The sequence below is a fragment of the Molossus molossus genome, unplaced genomic scaffold (assembly GCF_014108415.1).
Source record: "Molossus molossus isolate mMolMol1 unplaced genomic scaffold, mMolMol1.p scaffold_m16_p_2, whole genome shotgun sequence".
In the NCBI taxonomy this organism is placed as follows: Eukaryota; Metazoa; Chordata; class Mammalia; order Chiroptera; family Molossidae; genus Molossus; species Molossus molossus.
Window position 1 is genome coordinate 100884041 of NW_023425355.1, and position 19958 is coordinate 100903998.

A 19958-nucleotide genomic window follows, 5' to 3' on the forward strand; every position below is an offset into this window, starting at 1 on the left:
AATAAATTCACCTATATTTTTCTAAAAAATACATAAGAATTTCTCATATATTTTGTACATGACTATTTTGTGTTTTCCTGTCACTCTCTCAAAGATTAATTTTAAGGACTAAAATTCTTAATTTTAAGTGAGTACAGTTAACCATTTTTAATTTTATAGGTCATGCTTTATGTTTTGTGTTAACAACTCTTTGAATACTCAAAGTCTTGAAGATATGATCCTATTTATTTCTTCTAGAAATGTTATTGACTTGGTGTTCATATTTAATTTGGTGATCCATTCAAATTCTGGGCTTTCTATTCTGCTGCACTGCTCTATTTGTCTCTTCTTATGCTGATACAAAACTATTTGAATTGCCACAGGCTTATATTAATGCTTGATAGCTTGATAACTGACAGTCTAATACAACCCACATTGTTCTTCAAGACTGGGTTTGCTAGTCTTTGGATTTATATGTTTATTTTAACTGAAGAACATATCAATTTCTACACCAAAAACACCTATTTTGATTTTGATCAGTTTAGTACGCGTTGTTCATCGAAGTATACATTACCTATCAATACTTAGAATGTAGCCAGAGTCATTAGAAGCATGAAATCAATATTATATTTCTGTAAAAAATACACCCCAATTTATATAATAAAATTAGGTCATGAAACTCCAAATGTAGGAAACCTTGTTTTTTACCTTTTCCTCTTGAATTCTGTTATAATACATAGAAGATTACTTTAACTCCCAGTTTTTCTGAGGAAATCACAAGGCTATGATCCAGTCCACATTAATTTATATGTCCTCAAGTAATTTCCATGTATGAAAATATAATTTTTTCTGTGTTACACCACTGAAGACTGTATAAGAAAGCATTTTGCTTCGGAGCTAATCCTATTTTATTAGCAGAATGCTGTGATCAGTGGTGGGGTAACTGTCAGAAATTGCACAGGAATGCAATTTAATCAATTTTATATTATAAAAAGCCAACTACATATATAATATCTGCCATATTTTGGGAGAAGTGTAAACGACATCATGATTCTCTTTATCCCCTGTAGCCGACATGGACTTGCTGGTTGTACTGAACACAGAAGGGGCACCAGAGAGCAAAGAATCTGTCATGGGTACTAAACCCGTGGTAGCTGCACATCAGGCAGATGCTCACACCATGGGCTGGAAAGTCTGTTTCCCAGTGTTACCTACAGGGAAGAGTTGGCCCATCCAAGTGTATGATGGCTCCATATGCCCTCCTGACTATGGTACCTAAAGAATAATATAAATGTGTTAAAAAAACCTCTTTCCTACACCCTTACTCTAAATGTAGAGTTGTAGTACCCCTTGACAAAATATAATCCAGGCAATATTGAATAAAATATCTGACTTTTTTGGACAGATAGGCTTTTCAATGTATACACAGGTATTTGGTGCTGACTGTTGACACAACATATTAGAATTTTTTTCAGGAGGGAGATTAATCCTCACTTGTAAAGTAGCATTAAATATCTTCTTATACTTCCCTCATAATAAGGATGTTTTATACAAAAAGTTTGATGTGAACTCACAAGTTCTACTCACACATCCCTTTACAACACATTCTTTGGATTCAAACCCTTAAACGTGGATCTAATCTCATCTTTAACTTCAGAATTGCAAAACACACATGCGTTTCATGAGACATAGCGCTTTTTGTTATGATCAATTAGTAAAACAGAATAAAAGCACTTTGCAATCAGCAAAACTTTCACACTATGGGGATTCTTAATATCTCATTGGCGGCAGGATAAGGGGGGGGTGATAGAAGGGACAAAGAGAGTTTGCATTGTGAAAACAAAATAATAGGAAGTACCATTGTTTACCCATCTTTCTAGCTACAGGGTAGATGCTCTCAGAAAGGCACAGAGTGGCGCTAAATTCACTGGAAGAATGCTGTTGCTTGCTAATAGGATTTTGGGGGGAGTGTCAAGAAACTGGATCTCCTTGCTCCTCTTGACCACTCCTAATTGTTTGGTTCCCCCCAACTTCTACCCAAGGAACTGCTACAAATAAATAATCACATCTCTCTGAGTCATTCTGATCTCATCACAGGGGGATGAGAGTTTTGGTTTATTTCAATTATTATTTTATGATCCTCAGAGGAATTTTGCTTTTCTTCATCCTCATTTGGTGGCTCTTCTCTCTTTCTGAGTCTTGTGGTAGTTTACCCTGTACAGAGCAGGCCTGTGTGGTATCAGGGTGGAGATTCAAGGGGTTAAACCCCTCTACTAATGATTTCCAAGACAGTGGATGCTGCTCGTCAGGATTGCCAGAAATAGCCTCCTTTTGGGTCTGGCAGTAATGACATTTACATTTTTTCTGATATGTATCATAGGAAGATATTTTTCCATTCTTTTGACCCTGATAAGGTGTCATGTAAGTGAAAGTTTTCTGTCTCATGTTCTCTATGGAGGTCTTTTCCTTGAGAGGATCCGATGCTGAAATTTCCTCTTGCTTCTCTTGTTGGGTGTTCTCATGGCTGCATGGCTGTTGGAGCTCTCTCTCTGGTGGAGAGGTGCAGTCATCATTACCATTAATGGGATCTAGGATTTTCACTTCTGAGAAGGATGGTTGAGAGGGTGATGCAACCACCTGAAATATTTCTTCCGGTGGATTCATTGATGAATCAGAATCCAAAGTAGTGGTAACTCTGTGTGGTGGATCCATGGAGGTGTAGTCTCAGTTTGAAGCTCAAGGCTGGACAGGAAATGGAAGCTTGTGGTTCTCAAAGTGCTTGAATTTAGTGAGACAAGAACTGCAGCCAAATGTTGCCAAACTGTAAAAAAGTGGTGGAAGGAGAAGAAAAGGCATGAAGGGTCACAAAACAGTATTATTTTTAATGCAGAAAAATATCCTTATACTGTCAGTGGAAATGATAGCAATGTTAGTGAAGCATGTTAATGATTAAACAGTGTTGAAGCCATGTTACAGTGACTTCCTTTGCCCAGGCTCTGCTCCCCTTCTGTAGACATGGGAGCCAAAGATGCACAAGTTTTCTAATTGGTATCCTGTCTTAAAGAGTTTTGCTTTTTATCCACAGCAAGCATACCTAGCACCCAGGTCTTTGTTTCTTTATGTCATTCTTCAATCCACGGAACCAGGGCTCCAGGGTGATATGGCTGATTCCAGAAGGCTAAGTAGATACAATAGCTAAATAAAACATGGTACCTGAAAGGTCTGAGGAACCGTTACAGACTGGTGCCTACACAAATAACTCAAAAGTTGTGAGACTTTTCTTCCAATCATAGTCATTACAAAAGATTAATTAACCCAAAAATATTCACGAAGGCTCACCATATTACAGGCAGGATCATTTTTTAAAACATTTACTCCTCACCAGTGGACATATTCATTGATTTTTTTTTGTGAGAGAGGAAGAGGAAGGGAGGGAGGAAGAAAGAGAGAGAGATTGATGTGAGAGTGAAACATCAATTGGTTGCCTCCTGGACACACCCAAACTTGATTTCGAACATGCATCCTAGGTATGTGCTCTGAGTAGAAATCGAACCCATGACCTTCTGGGGTATAGGACAGCTCTCAAACCAATTGAGCCTCATGGACCAAGGCTACAGGCAGTATTTTGAATCAGCAACCCCCACTTTGTCCCTGCCCATCTGAACCTCTTTCTGTTCATTAGCTGGCACATGCTCTCTCTGATTTCCACAACCTCATATATGCTGTTGTACACAACCTCATACATGTTACGTTAGGGATGCTTCATTTGGATGGTCGCTACTTACCTTCAACTCTCAGGCTACACTTCTCTTTCTCCAGGAGGCTGTCAGTCCCTCTGAAATTAGGTTATTTCCTGCTATGTGCAGACAAACCCATACAATTACTTTTTGATTGGTAAAAAGCACTGTCAAAGTTCTTTGTCAGTGCTTGTTTCATTGAATGTCATTTATTAGACTTGGAGATCCAGGAGAGCCAAGATGTGGGTCTTTTTCTCCTTTGAATTCTGGAACCCAGATTATTTGGAACACATACCCAAATATCAGATGTAAGGATGGGGAAACAATCACATAGGAAACGATACATCATGTTCTTCCACCAAAGGTCAAATCTGAATGGAAGAGTGCAGCTTATATTTTAAATATTTTTACTTAATGGAACATGATAAAATATACAAATATCTCAACACTTTATTCAGGATCAGAAAGAACTAAGTGGAAATACACTCTGATACCTGGGTGCTTTGGGTGAAAGCTTCTTTGCTCAGAATTGGATACACACAGCATGGGTCAAGCCCTCGTTTTTCATCGAAAGTTGTTGTATCTGGATATGGTATTTGGAATGGTGGCCACAATTTTGGTAGCACAAGGACAGCTGGCTTAGGAGGAGCCAATCCAGTGTTACTTTATGGCATTGTTGACCTTCAAAATAATTTATGCCTTGAACCTCTTTTCCCACAAACATTTTTCATCTAAAGTTAAGCCAATTAATCATGTTTTCTGCTATCTTAATAATGTATCTTAATTAACTATCCTAGCTCTAGTGGTTCATTCCTGGTCCTACTTTGTTACTACTTTGCAGTTTTGGCAACAAAAATCAGTCCTCTGCTGACTCCTGGGGACCACTTCAAGGACTTTGACAAACCTTAGTCATCCCTTTTGCAATTCTGAACATGGTCCTTGAACCCACCAAGGCCATGCCAGTTCCTACAATGTTCACTTAAAGGCCGGGACACCACTGAGGGTACAGTTGGCTATAGAATAAACTATGAGGGGTGGCTCCATACCTTTATAATACATTATATTAACTCCCCTCACACAACTCACCTGAGGATAAGTGAAGTGTGTGCCTTGGTTGTGTAAAAAGAAAGAAAGTCATAGCAGGGATTCCCTCCAACCCAGTGCACCGGTAGGGCACTAGTTTCCTGGCACTGTAGGTTCTGTGAAAGGACAGCACTTGTTTGTAGCATTTACTTGTTCATTTTTGTGGTGTACACACTACTGCCTTTGCTGATGTCAAGCTTCTGGTTTGCAAAATCCCTAGATGCATATGAATCAGCTATCTGAATCAGTGTGATCTGACCCCACCACCACAATTTGTGCTGTGAAATTAAAGGAGATTTTCCGGAGTCTTGGCTTCCTTCCCTGGTGAGTGACGTTCACAGGCCCAGCATTAGTGGTCATCCTGGACCACAACTAGGCTGTTTGCCCCCTCACACGTACCATATTGGGGCCAGCTAGAGGGTAGAGTTGGGTATCAGGGCCTCGTCCTCACAGGCGGATGGAATGCCAGGTGCAATGTTCAGTTCTCTGACCATGGCTCAGAACTTGTGTATGTCTCTCACACTTCCTACTCCTCAAATATGCACCAGGATCTGAGACACCCAGAGCTACAGTAGCTTGCCTCACTTCACACACAGTTAGGAAGTGATGGAGCTGGGATTCTATTTCAGATATGCCTACCCCCAAAGCCCTAATCAGTGCAGCCAATCTGTGCAGTGAGGGCATTATTTCCTTGGGGAACTGGTACAGTAACTCACAACATTTTACCGATTGGTTTTGGGTACCAGGACAAAGGCACATTTGATTCAATGACCTATTCTCTCAAAAGTCTGAAGTGCAGGAAATCTTCACTTATAGCTCCTTTTTTTAACTAGGAGAAAATTATTATCCAGAAAAGTAGATTGTTGTATAAAGCCTGCGAGCTGCTTTGCTTCCCTTTTAATCTCATCCATCAAAAAATAACACTAAGCCCAAGTAAGCACTAAATAAAGAATGCTGGAGAGGATGAGAGGCAACAATTACCTTTCTACCTCCTGGTAAGCCTGGGAGGCAGGCTAGGAATATTCACCACGAGTAAACTTTGTAGGATCCATGCATTTTCTGTTTAAAAGTCTTATAATGAAATGACTGGACACCTGTGAGAGAAAGTGGGAATTCTGGGAAGTTGGGAGAGCCATCAGAACACGATTTTGATGTTTATTCCAGTCAGGAAAGAGAAGAAATGAAGGTTGGGTGGAAGCATCTGAGACTGCTCAGTAGTTCTCTGTAGAGTTTGGAAGGTCACTGGGAGGTCACTGGGCCAAACTGGCCATCAGCTTTGATTTCCATCTAAAGTGGTGTGACCAACGTTAACCTCCCACTTGTGAGAAACAATAAAACAGACCAAATATATAAAAGAGTAGCTGGAAACTCATGGTATATCAGGCAATGTTAAGGGTAGTGATTCCTCAGAAGAAACAAAAAAGATATCAACAATGATTGCCCCAAGTCACTGCTTAGAGACAGGTTTCAGTTTGAAGAGGATGGAGGAGAACCCAGTGGAGCCCATAGACACCCCGAGTTGAGAGACAGAGCTGAATGTGTGAGGAGACCAAGCAAACTAGACTTCAAAGTGTACCAGTGCGTAGAAAGCTGCAAAGATGAGGAACACCAGGGATCTTTAAAGGGCCCCTCTCATGTATTCATCACATCCATGTGAGGCCAGGGAAAGGACCATCTGAAACTATTAAAGAAAAATACTGCCTAATGCCTGACCTCGTGCGATCAGTGTCCGTTAAAAACAGTCAGACTGGAATGCGACAGGATTCATGGGTCACTGGGTTTTTCTGATGAGTCTATACTCAGTACTAATGGGGAATAATTAGCCTTATTGTGAGCACTGGTCCAGTTCTACCTAAAAAATGATATTCAAGATCAGTAAATGAATGAATGCACAAACAAGCAGACAAACAAATAAATGAATGGATAAAGAAATTATATTGAGAGATTCAAAAATGGTGGCGGAGTGAATGGAAGCTACACAAACCATCTCCCAAAAGTACATTGGAATTACAACGAAAATAAAGACAAATCATCAGGAAAAAGCAACAGTAAAACAGCTTGGAGGATCACATAACCAAGGACACTGACTCAATCTTGGTAGGCTTGCGGAGATGGGAGAGGGGGCCTTGGTGCCCAGGGTCGGCAGCGGCCTTAGCTGTGAGCAGCACCCTCAGGTTGAACTCCCAAGCAGCTCCAGAGCTCAGAGCCTGGACAGAGGCTAAAATAGCCACAGCCACTCATCTTGAGCTTTGGCAGTGGGAGGGGAGACTGCACTGGAACTGTGTGGGGACCCTGGGGATTTGGAGTGTGCTCAGAGCTTTTGCTGACTTTTGCGGACACAGGAAGGTGGTCATCTTACTCCTGCCCAGGGCTCTGGGGAGAGGCAGTGGCCCATCCCTTGGAGATTCAACCCCACCAAGTGGCCATTGAAATGCAAACTGAGGTCAATTAACAACCAGCATCTGCCCCACACTTCAGAAATCCCCTTACACTGATCATGTGAGAAATTTTTTATTCAACTGAGAAGCCAAAGCTCTTCAGGTAAAAACTAGTGATAGCCTCCAGGCAAAAACCTAGAGGAGCACAGTATCATTAATGGGATAGCAACTCTAACCAATAAAGTAAGATTTGACAGTGGTGTTTAATGTGGGTCCTCCCTAACTCATCCAAACCCAGGAGAGGGAGCCACAAACAGCAGAACACCAACACCCACAGGGAATTCAAATGAGATAGTGGGTGGTCTTGGTGAATCACTGCTCACACTTGTGTCCAATAAAACAGGGCCAGTAAATTAGATTTTCATCTATTTGCTCCAGTGCTTTCTCATAGTTTTTATGAAGTCAGACCCAGTCCCAGAGACGCCTAGGAAAAGCTGCTGCTATCACCTTCATATACAAGTAGCACTGTCCTTTCTCTTCCTTGATAGCGGCATACTTACTGTTTGCCAGGGGACAGGATGACCCATTACACAGTCCAGTCAGGCTGTACTCATGTCTGCAAAAGTTGTGTTTTGGTTCTTATTTTGAAGGAACAAAGTTCCTGGCTACCTAGTGTATCCCAGATAACATCAACAGACTGCATGGTGTCAGTAATTCAGCGGGCGAACCCAGCCAGAATCCAAAAGTGGCCATGCTCCCGCGCAGGAGTTTTTAGTTTGATGCAATCTCATTTATTCATTTTTTCCTTTGTTTTTCTTGCCTTAGGCATTGCATCAGTGAAAATTCTGTGGTGTGTGATGTCTGAAATATTTTTTTAAAATTATTATTAATTGTTTTTGTTACAGATGTTTCTCCATTTTCCCCCATTGACACCCTCCTCCCCACCCCACCCCACCCCCATCCCCAGCTTTGTTGTCTATGTCCGTTGGTTATGCATACATGCATGTAAGTTTTATGGTTTATGTCTCCCTCCCCTCAAACATCCGCTCTTCTGAGATTTGTCAGTCTGTACCTTACCTCTAGGCCACTATGTCAATTTTTTTCATCAGTTTGTTTAGCTCGTTATATTCCACAAATAAGTGAGACCATGTAATATTTGTCTTTCTCTGCTTGGCTTGTTTCACTTAGCATAATACTCTCCAGGTCCCTCCATGTCATCTCAAAGGATAAGAGACATTTCTTTCTTAGAGCTGCATAGTATTCCATTGTGTACAAATTTATTCTTCATTAATTTTCAGAGAGAGTGGAACGGAGGGGGAGAGAGAGAGAGAGAAATATCGATTGGCCGCCTCCTGCATGCCCTCTGCTGGGGATTTGGCCCACAACCTAAGCATGTGCACTAAATAGGAATCGACCTCGCAACCTCTGGATGCATGGGTTAATGCTCAACCATTGAGTCACACCTGCTAGGCTGATGTCTGAAATTTTGTTGCCCACATTTTCTTTTAGGATTTTTGTAGATTTGGTGTCACATTTAAGTTTTTTATCCATTTTAAGTTTATTCTTATGTATGGTGTAAGTTGGTGGTCTAGTTTCATTTTTTTACACGTAGCTGTCCAATTTTCCCAAAACCATTTATTAAAGTGGCTATCTTTATGCCATTGTATGCTCTTGCCAACTTTGTCAAATATTAATTGATTATAATGCCTTTGGTTTATTTCTCTGTTCTGTTCCATTGCTTTATATGTCTGTTCTTGTGCCAGTACCAGGCTGTTTTGGATATGAATCTCTTTTTAACTATAGAGACTAATTAGTCACCACTTGCAGCAATGCTCTGTGGTGAAGGGTGGGCATTGATGCTAACACCACCATGGAGATCTCTACCTATGTTTCTTAATGGCTTTATGCCTGAAATATCAGCTGCTATTCAGAAGCAGAAAATATGGTGTCAGACATGGCCCATCCATGAGTTATAACAATTAGCCCAGCACCCACATTCTAGTCTCCTTCTGTTACCATACATTTGACCCCCTTCCTCTCTGGTAACCACCATACCATTGTCTGTCTTTATGAGTTTGTTTCTTTTGTTTGTTCATTTGCTGCTTTCTGTTTATATCCCACATATGAGTGAAATCATACGGTTCTTGTCCTTTCTTATCAGACTTGTTTCAGTTAATATGACATAATACTCTCAAGGTCCATCAGTGTTGCATGCAATGCAATGCAATCAATATACATATGTTGTACTATTGAATTGTATAGCTGAAACTTATATAACATTATTAACCAATGTTAACCCAATAAATTTAACCTAAAATGTAAAAGTACTTAAAAAAGCAATCAGTGAATCATTTTGTGGGTAGTCTGATAAAGAGAAAACCACCTCTTGCACACACTGGGTCTGAATTGTATTGCTTTGGCCAGGAGCCAGGCAATCTAAAAAGCTGCTCTGTCAAAAACAAAATGACTCCTTTCCAAGGAAGACGTCTCCTAGTGTCCCCAATGCCTTTGCTTTAGCAAAGAGAAATAACCCTTTTAGTAAATAATTATTGCATTAGTTAGAGTTCTCCTGAGATACAAAACCAATAGGTTGCGGGTTGTGGTTTGGTGTGTGTTGTGTGTGTGTGTGTGTGTGTGTGTGTGTGTGTTAAAGAAATTGGTTCATGTAGTTGTGGAGGTTGGCAAGTAGGTTGATAGGCTGGAGATTGTGGGAAGAATCCATCTTGCAGTTTGACTCTGAAGTTAGTCTGCTGGCAGAATTTCTTCTTCATCGGGCAATGTTAGTCCTTTTCCTCTGAAGTTCTTCACGTCATTGGATGACACCCACCCACACTATGGAGGCCAGTCTGCTTTACTCAAAGACTACTGATTTAAATGTTAATCTCATCTAAAAATATATTCACATCAACATTTAAACTAGTGTTTCCATGGCCTGGACAAGTTGACACAAAAAACTAACCATGATAGCCTTCAGCCCAATTTTGTGTGGACTCTGGGGCCATAGTCTCCACCGATAATTTCTCCCAATTTTCTTCCAAAGTTCTTTGAAGTAATAAAGGGATTTCGGTAGTGGGTCTGAATACATTCTCTCTGCCTATCTCTTTGGGGTCCTTACCTTCTTAACAAGGCTTTCTCCTCTGTCCTTTTAACCTTACTAACCTATTAGAGTGAGGCCCTTTGGCGAAACAAGCAGCTACTATTAGGGACGTACCTAAAATACTTTTCCTTGATTTCATAGAGTTGGATGACCCAGTAAACCGCCTGGTGGTTTCCCTTGATGACCCTGCACTATTGTGTAGCCAAGTCTCTTGCCCTTAGAATTAACATATTTTTCTGATTTATTGTTTTCAGTGCCCCATATTCTCTGATCTATATCATCTATAGACACGGCATAAATATGTAATATTGAACCTTTACAAGTCAAAGTTGACTCCATTATTCAGAAGCCTGAATTGCCCCAATATCCTGTAAAACCCTAAGCATTAAAGACACTACAGCCATTGTTTCAGATTTTGTGGCTTAGGGCTTATTAATTCCTTGTATTAGTCCCTGAAGCATTCCTACCGTCCAGATAAAAAGTCCAAATGAAGATGGGTAACTATGTATATGACTTAAGGAACATAAATGTGCATGTTTCCTTGTGATCCCCAGCCCAAATATTATCCTGGCTTTTCTACCTCCAAATTCAACACCACAGTAGATCTCTGCTTAGTTTCTTTGGTATTCCTTTATCCTGAGTCATACTCTCTTTTTGTTTTCATGTGAAATAAACACCAATACACTTGGAATGTGATAACTGAATTGTTCACTGAAGCCATTTATCTTTCCTTAAGATGCTCAACCATAATGTCCAAGTTTTGTAATTTTCTCTCCCTTGATCCAATACGTAGATGACTTGTTCTTAGGTTCACCTAGTATAGCCTCTTATCAAGAGAACTGTGTCTCTTGGACAATTTGGTTATAAAAGGATATACGTTCTCTAGACATAAGTCACTATTTTGTTAGGCTCAAATTTGCTATTCATCTATCCCAAGAAGGTAAATTCCTCTCATAAGATTGAAAAATTATAATTCATTCTATCACCAGACCAAGTTAGAGCCCTTCTATATTTCTCTTGCCTTATTACTAAAGACTTTAGAAACTGACTTCCAGAAGAGTAGATTTGGAGACTATGGCAGAGCCTTCTCCCAAAACAACCATTTATCTGGGGAAAATTATTTTTAAAAGGCCTGATTATTTAAGTCTATGGTAATAGTACTAAAAACATACAAGAAATACAAAAACATTCATTTAAAAAAATATTTTAAATTGAGGTAAGAATGGTGATATTCTGTGGCTACACTTGAGTCACAACATGCTCCCCACTTTTCTTCCAGCTATATTTTATGGAAACTAACCTGGGTATACTATTCCTGGCAGATGTGCCCCAAAAGATGACAGCTCCCTCTCCTGCCAGCTCTCAGTCTACACTATAATTTCTTCCCAGGCCATGCAGGCTATCGGCATATTTCATCTCCCTCAACCCTGTGTTATAGGAGCTCTATTCCTGATTAGCTTTGCCAAGAGGACAGAGTTCTCTTCCTCTACCTACTCATAGGGTAGAAAATCTACTCCAGACAAAACAGACTGAGAACACAGGTTCAATCAATCCCACTCAAAATTGCTGGTAGAGTGGAGGCTCCATGCCAAGAGGGGCAAGCCACAGAGAACAGGAGCTAATACTGTCTCAGCGCCTACTTGGAGGACTCGAGCGTCGTTGAGGGACAACCTGTCACTACAGATCCTGTGTAGAAGTTCTGTGCAAGGAGAGAGGTAGGTACGGATGAAGAACTCTGTAGCTCTGCCTAAGTGGACTCACTTTATTTGGAACAGAGCATAGAGGATTTCATGCCTAAGGATATTGTCAAAAACTATGGAGATCTTAGTGTAGAATAATTAAGAATGCCCACAGCTCCATCATAGTAATTGCACCAGTGAAATGACAGAGCAATCAAAAATTTAAGAGAGAATTAGGGAAAGAAAAGCCTAGAAGACCTGTCTGGGATCATAGCCAAGCCTGGAGTTAGAAAAGCTGTGCATAAACACTATGCTGCTCCTATTCAGGAGTAATTGGAATAGACATGAAGAAGATTTAAAAACACTTCTCAGAATGTACACAGCTCAATGAACTAAGAGTGCAAGTCTCACTGACCAAACACTGGCAGAATTATGTACTCTGATACAGAGGTAACTCCCAGGGAGCTGGGCTTAAGAATAAAATCACAGGTACTCATGACAGTTAGAAGACGATGTGCAGGCTCAAGGCTGTGTTCTCTCAGAAGTGATTGAAAAGGGAAAAGCCAAGCTAATAGTCACTGACTGAATGTGAGGCAAAATTGTAAACTCTGGAACAGTGAGAGCAGCTTCCAGACCAAATACACATCCAATGGTAAAGGGTAAAAACTGAACTGGCAAAGAAGGCTTAAGCATATTTTGACCAACATGTGGCTTACTCTGACCCAGGGTTGACACTTATGTAGTCAGGCTAAAAGATAAAAAAGAAACAAACAAAAAATAACTGGGGACATCAGAGGCTGAATACTGTAGGGAAAATAGACTTCACATAGTTATATCAGCAAAGTCACTACAAATAAATAAGTGACAAGTCAACAGTAATATTCAGAGGGTAGGGAGACGTCAGTATTTGAAACTGATTAAAATATCTAAATATTTAGATAAACATATACAGTTATCTAAAATGTTCAGTTTTCAATAACAGAAAAACAGTGATCCATGCAATGAAATAGGAAAGTGTGACCCATACATAGCAAAAACGCAGTTAATACAAACTGCTTTCGGAAGTTCCAGATTTTGGACTTAGAAGAAAAACACCTGAAAGCAACCATTGTAAATATGTTCAAAGAACTAAAAAAAAAAATGAAGATGCCTAAATCATTTTTAAAAAGCATGCCTTGGCCAGTGTGGCTCAGTGGGTTGGGTGTCATCCTGAGCACTGAAGTGTTGCTGGTTTGATTCCCAGTCAGGGCACATGCCCAGGTTGTAGACTCCATGCCCAGTGGGGAGTGTGCAGGAGGCAGCTGATGGATGCTTCACTCTCACATGAATGTTTCTCTCTCTCCCTCTCCTGCTCTCTTCCCCTCTCTGTAAAACAAAAATCAATGAAAAATCCGTAAAAAAGAATTTAAAAACTGTGATAATAACATCTCAAGGAATAAAGACTATCAATTAAGAGTTCAAAATAAACCAGCCCTGGCTGGTGTGGCTCAGTTGGTTGGAGATCGTCCCATGTACGGAACTGTTGCTGGTTAGATTCTCAGTCAGGGCACCTGCCTGGGTTGTGTGCTAGATCCCCGGTGGGGGAGGTGGGGCATGTGTGGGGTTGTCGATCATGTTCTACTCTCACATTGCTGTCTTTTTCTCTCTCTCCTTCTGCCTACCTGTCTCTCTAAAACTCAATTGAAAATTAAAAAAAAATAAAAAGCATAGGTTGTGAAGGCCTGGGGTGGAACTGGAAATAGGTGGAGGAGGGCAATGGGGATAAAAAGGGGGGACATCTGTAATACTCTCAACAACAAAATTTAAAAATAAAATAAAACAAAAGGAATAAAAATAAGAAATATCTTATATAATTTAAAAAACAAAACCAAAGGGAAATTTGGAATTTGAAAAGTATACTAGCTGAAATAAAAAAATTAATAAAGGGGATTAGCAGTATATTTCAGCTGGTAGACAAAACAAAAACAGTGAAGTAGAAGCTGGGTCAACAGAGGTTATCAAACTGAAAAACAAAGAGAATAAAGAATGAAGACAAATGACCGGAGACCTAGAAATGCGAAATAAAATAGAAGACACCAATATACGTTCAATGGGAATACTAGAAAGAAAGCAGTGAGAAAACAAAAATTGTGACACTGGTTAAACATTTCTAATTTGATAAGAAAAAACCTTTAGTGAGAAAACAAAAATTGTGACACTGGTTAAACATTTCTAATTTGATAAGAAAAAAACCTTTTGTCTACAAATTCAAGAAACTTATGAAGCTCAAAGCAGATAACATGCATAAAATTCACACCCAGATACATTATATCTAAAATGTTGAAAGCCAGACCTCCTCCCACAACCACATCAAAATTACAACTACAACAAATCCATAATTCAGAACCACCTGAAATCGAGCTGAATGAAAGTCCTACAACTACGAAATTAAAGAATCCCCCACATCGAGACTGTTAGGAGGGGGAGAGGGACAGCGGGGCTTTTCCCACACCCACGTGTGGTGGATAAAAATTAGGAGGGTCATCTCTGCTGGGAAGGATCTTCCTGAGGAATGAGGGGTCCCCATTCCACACCAGGCACACACTCAGGTTTCCAGTGCCAGGAAGAGAAGTCCCCATTAATTCTGGCTGTAAAAACCAGCAGGAACTGAGGCTGAGGGAAGCTTTGGCTTCTGGAGCGCCAGGCAATTCCTCTTAAAAGGCCAGTGCACAGACTTACTCGGACTTGTTTTCTCTGAGCCGGAGGAGAGGCAGCTTTAAAGGCACCAGAGACATATAAGGAAGAATTGAGCTGTTTGGCCATGGGATGAGGGCTGGACAGGCAGTTTTCAGACAGATGTGATGGAGGAGGCCTTTGTTTCTTTGGTGAGCCTTTACCCCGGCACTCAGACCAGAGCCATATCTGGGAATCCAGTAATCTGGCTCGCACTGTTTGCCTCGCCCTGGTGATTCCCTGAGGCCCTGGCCCACCCAACTTTCGGGTCCTTGCAAGCTGTTTATGAAAAATTTACTATGGATCCTGCTTCAGAGTGTCTAAAACCTCTCAAACAAGCAGCATCTGGTCTCAGCAAGCCCCATACCTTTGAGTAAGTGGCCCTAGGCCTGGCACTTGAGCAGGCAGCATTGGTTCACAACTTGGCTTTACCCAGGCACCTCCAAGCCCAGCACAATAAGCAGCCATCAGGCAGATGCCTTTGTAGCTTATGCTTAGTGGCCCCAGATAGAAAACAGGCAGAGGCTGACCTTGCCCCAGAGATAGAACACCCATTGGACTGCTTCAGAGCACATGGAAACACCACCACTCAACCACCTCCACAAGTGACACCCTCAAGGATTGGACTCAGTGGATACAAGAGTCCTGATGAAGCTCTGTGTGATGGACAGCTACATAGCTGATCCTCCAAAGTAGTCAGAGGGCAGGGGTCAGTGGGCACAGCCAGTCTTACAGGTAATCTGCCTGAGTCCATCCCTCCCGTTGACATGCCAACCGCAATCAAGACTCAATTACAACACAAGGGCATACAGTCCACAGGAGGGCTGCACCTGAAGGGCCCGGCTGTGGTGATCATGGAAGCTGTGCCCCTGGATCCTACAGGACCCCTACAATAGGACACCCACAAAGCCTAGGAAACATAGCAACTCTACCTAATACATGGAAACAATCACAGGGAAGCACCCAATATAAGGAGACAAAACAACATGTCCCAAATGAAAGAAAAGAACAAAACTCCAGGAAAAAATTTAAACAGAATGGAAATAGGCAATCAATCAGATGCAGAGCCCAAAAAACTGGTTATAACGTTGCTCAAAAACTTAATGAGACATTCAAGAAACTCAGTGAGACCTTCAAGGAAATTAAGGAGACCTCCAAGGAACTTAGTGAGAACATCAACAACATAAAAAAGGACCAGTCACAAATGAAGGAGGCACTAACTGAAATAAAGAATAATTTACAGGGAATCAATAGTAGAGTAGGTAATGCCAAGAAACAAACCATCAATTTAAAATATAAGGAAGCAAAAAACACCCAATCGAAACACCAAAAGGAAAAAAGAATCCAAAATCATGAGGATAGTGTAAGGAGCCTCTGAGACAACTTCAAGTGTGCCACCCTTCACATCATAGGGGTGCCAGAAGGAGAAGAGAGAGAGAGCAAGGAGTTGAAAACCTATTTGAGACAGTAATGACAGAAAACTTCCTTAACTTGTTGAAGGAAACAGACATACAAGACCAGAAAGCACAGAGAGTCCCAAAAAGATGAACTCAAAGACGTCCACACCAAGACACATCATCATCAAAATGCCAATGGTTAAATATAAAGTGAGAATCTTAAAAGCAGCAAGAGAAAAGCAGTTCATAACCTACAAAGGAGCTCCCATAAGACTGTCAGCTGAGTTCTCAAAAGAAAACTTGCAGGCCACAAAACAGTGCCCAGAGATATTCAAGGTGATGAAGAGCAATGACCTACAGGCAAGATTACTCTGTCCTGCAAAGCTATTATTTAGAATCAATGGACATATCAAGAGTTTCCCAGACAATAAAAAGCTAAAGTAATTCATCACCACCAAACCAGTATTATGTGAAATGTTGAAAGGTCTTCTTGAAGGTGAAAAAAAAAAAAAAATACAAACAATAAAATGGTAATGAATACATATCTATCAACAATTGAATCTAAAAACAAAATGACCAAGCAGAGCAGAAACAGCCTCATAGATGCAGAGAACTTTTTGTTGCTTGCCAGATGGGTGGGAGCAGGGGGTGGGTGAAAAAAATGAAGGAATTAAGAAGTACAAATCTAAATCTCATCCAGGACCTGTTGTTCATATAAGTGATAAACCAATGGATGAAGGAAAGGTTTTGATTGGCTATGAATCTGGAACAGTAGTATTATGGGACCTAAAATCAAAGAAAGGTGACTAAAGATATACATATGATGAGGCTATCCACTCTGTGGCTTGGCATCATGAAGGAAAACAATTTGTTTGTAGTCATTCAGATGGCACCTTGACTATATGGAATGTGAGGTCCCCTGCTAAATCTATACAGACAATCACTTCCCATGGAAAACAGTTAAAGGATGGGAAGAAGCCAGAACCATGCAAACCTATCCTCAAGGTGGAATTCAAAACAACTAGATCTGGGGAACCTTTTATTATTTTATCAGGAGGTTTGTCATATGATACTGTAGGAAGAAGACATCGCTTAACAGTTTTGCTGGGAAAAGTACTGCTGTGATAGAAATGGACTATTCCATTGTTGATTTTCTAACTCTATGTGAAACATCATACCCAAATGATTTTCAGAAATCATATGCTGTGGCTGTTCTTCAAGAAAAGGATTTAGTACTGATAGACTTTGCACAAAATGGATATCCTATATTTGAAAATCCCTACCCTTTGAGTATACATGAATCTTCTGTTACATGTTGCGAATATTTTGCTGATTGTCCTGTGGACCTTATTTCTGCACCTTATTCTGTTGGAGCTAGACAGTAACATCAAGGTTACAGCAAAAAAGAAATGGCCCATCAGTGGAGGTAATTGGGGCTTGGGTGCTCAAAGTTACCCAGAAATAATTACACAGGGCATGCTGATGGGTCTATTAAGTTCTGGGATGCTTCTGCAATAACTCTACAAGTATTATATAAACTAAAGACAGCTAAAGTACTTGAAAAGTCAAGAAATATAGATGACAAGCCAAACACAGACATTGTAGATGAAGATCCATATGCCATTCAGATCATCTCCTGGTGTCCCGAAAGTAGAATGCTATGCATAGCCGGTGTTTCAGCTCCTGTCATTATTTACAGATTCAGCAAACAAGAAGTTATTATAGAAGTCATCCCGATGCTTGAAGTTCAATTGTTATACGAGAATGATGTGGAATCCCCGGAGGGTGAACAGGCACCACCTCTGCCAACACCAATGGGGGCTACCAGTCCTCAGCCCATCCCTCCTCAGTCTCATCCTTCCACCAGCAGCAGTTCCCCTGATGGCCTTTGAGATAATGTCCCTTGTTTAAAAGTTTAAAATTCACCACTTAAACAGTCACCAGGTTATCAGACAGAACTAGTTATTCAGTTGGTATGGGTGGGTGGAGAACCACCACAACAAATAACCAGCCTGTCAGTGAATTCTTCCTATGGATTGGTAGTTTTTGGCAATTGTAATGGCATTACAGTTGTTGACTACCTACAGAAAGCAGTACTCCTCAACCTGGGCACTATTGAATTATATGGCTCTAATGATCCTTATCGGAGAGAACCCAGGTATCCTCGTAAACCTCGACAACCTTCAGGAGCAGGTCCGTGTGATATTAATGAAGGTACAGTAGTTCCAGAGGATCGCTGCAAATCTCCAACTTCCGATGTGGAAGTTATGTACTATGACTGGATTTCTCTTTGTTTACATGGCGCCCTTATGGACTAGCAGGCAAAGATGTCAAGGAAGGTAAGCTTGCCTACTGACCTAAAGCCTGACTTAGATGTAAAAGAGAATTCCTTCAGACGGTCCTGGAGTTCAAGCGTAACCAGCATGGATAAAGAATCTAGAGAACAATCTCTGCTCTCCATTTTTGTGAAACTTTTACTCGAAAGGCAGATTCGTCTCCTTCCCCGTGTTTATGGGTTGGTACTACGCTGGGAACAGTGCTTGTCATTGCACTAAACCTTCCCCCAGGAGGAGAGCAAAGATTTCTTCAGCCAGTAATTGTGTCTCCGAGTGGAACAATATTGAGGTTAAAAGGGGCGATCCTGAGAATGGCATTCCTGGACACCACTGGCTGCTTAGTGCCACCTGCATTTGAATCCTGGCGAGAATTCAGTGTTCCTGAAGAAAAAGATGAAAAGGAGAAATTGAAAAAAAAACGATCGGTCTCTGTATCCCCTTCCTCTTCTCAGGAACTTAGTGAAAACCAGTATGCAGTGATATGTTCTGAAAAGCAAGCAAAAGTAATCTCACTGCCAGCTCAGAACTGTGCTTATAAGCCAAACATTACAGAGACCTCATTTGTTCTTCGTGAAGATAGTGTGGCATTGAGTAACAGTATCTGCCTTGCCTGTTTCTGTGCCAATGAACATATTATGACTCTTAGTTTGCCAAGTTTAAGGCCTCTGTTGGAAGTGTATTACTTGCCCCTTACCAATATGTGAATAGCCAGAACATTCTGCTTCACCAACAATGGGGAAGCATTGTATCTTGTTTCACCTACAGAGATCCAGAGACTCACTTACAGCCAAGAGACCTGTGAAAATCTTCAGAAAATGTTGGGTGAACTCTTCCCTCCTGTAGAAACACCTGAAGTACCAAACAGGGGATTCTATAGAGGTTTATTTGGCAGTGGTGCCCAATCTCTTGATAGAGAAGAACTATTTGGAGAACTGCCCTCAGGAAAGGCTTCAAGAAGTCTTGCACAGCATATCCCTGGTCCTGGTGGCACTGAAGGTGTGAAAGGAGCTACATCTGGAGTTGTTGGTGAATTAGCACGAGACAGGTTGGCACTAGATGAAAGAGGGCAGAAACTGGGTGACCTGGACGAAAGAACCACAGCCATGTTATCCAGTGTAGATTCATTTTCTAAAGATGCCCATGAGATGATGTTGAAATACAAAGATAAGAAGTGGTACCAGTTCTGACCACCAGAAGTCCAACTAAGTCCAACTTCAGCCAAAAGGAAAAATAATTTTTCTTTTTCATTTTGTTGATTTAATTTAGGAAAGTTAACATGAGAGGATGTTCATTGCTGGAGACTGTTCTTTCCTAGCACAATCATGCACTGTTTTACCTCAGTCCTTTGACTTTAACTGAGGCGTATTCACACACTCGGTGTGGAGCAGAGGGTGTGTGCCCGCTCTGAGATGGCAGTCTGGGAACTGAGCAGGTCACACTTTACAGATGAAGAAACAAAGGGGGATGCTGAGGAGGCATGGCAGGGTCTGTTCCTGGATCAATCCTGCGTTAAACTGTCATACGCCAAAACAGTTATGCTGTTGTATCTGCCATCAGTGT

The 19958-nt window shown here is 40.9% G+C and overlaps 1 pseudogene; it reads left to right on the forward strand.

Moving 5' to 3' along the window:
- Positions 1–1054: 1054 nt before the first annotated feature.
- Positions 1055–19612, forward strand: LOC118635436 (annotated as a pseudogene).
- The last annotated feature ends 346 nt before the right edge of the window (positions 19613–19958 follow it).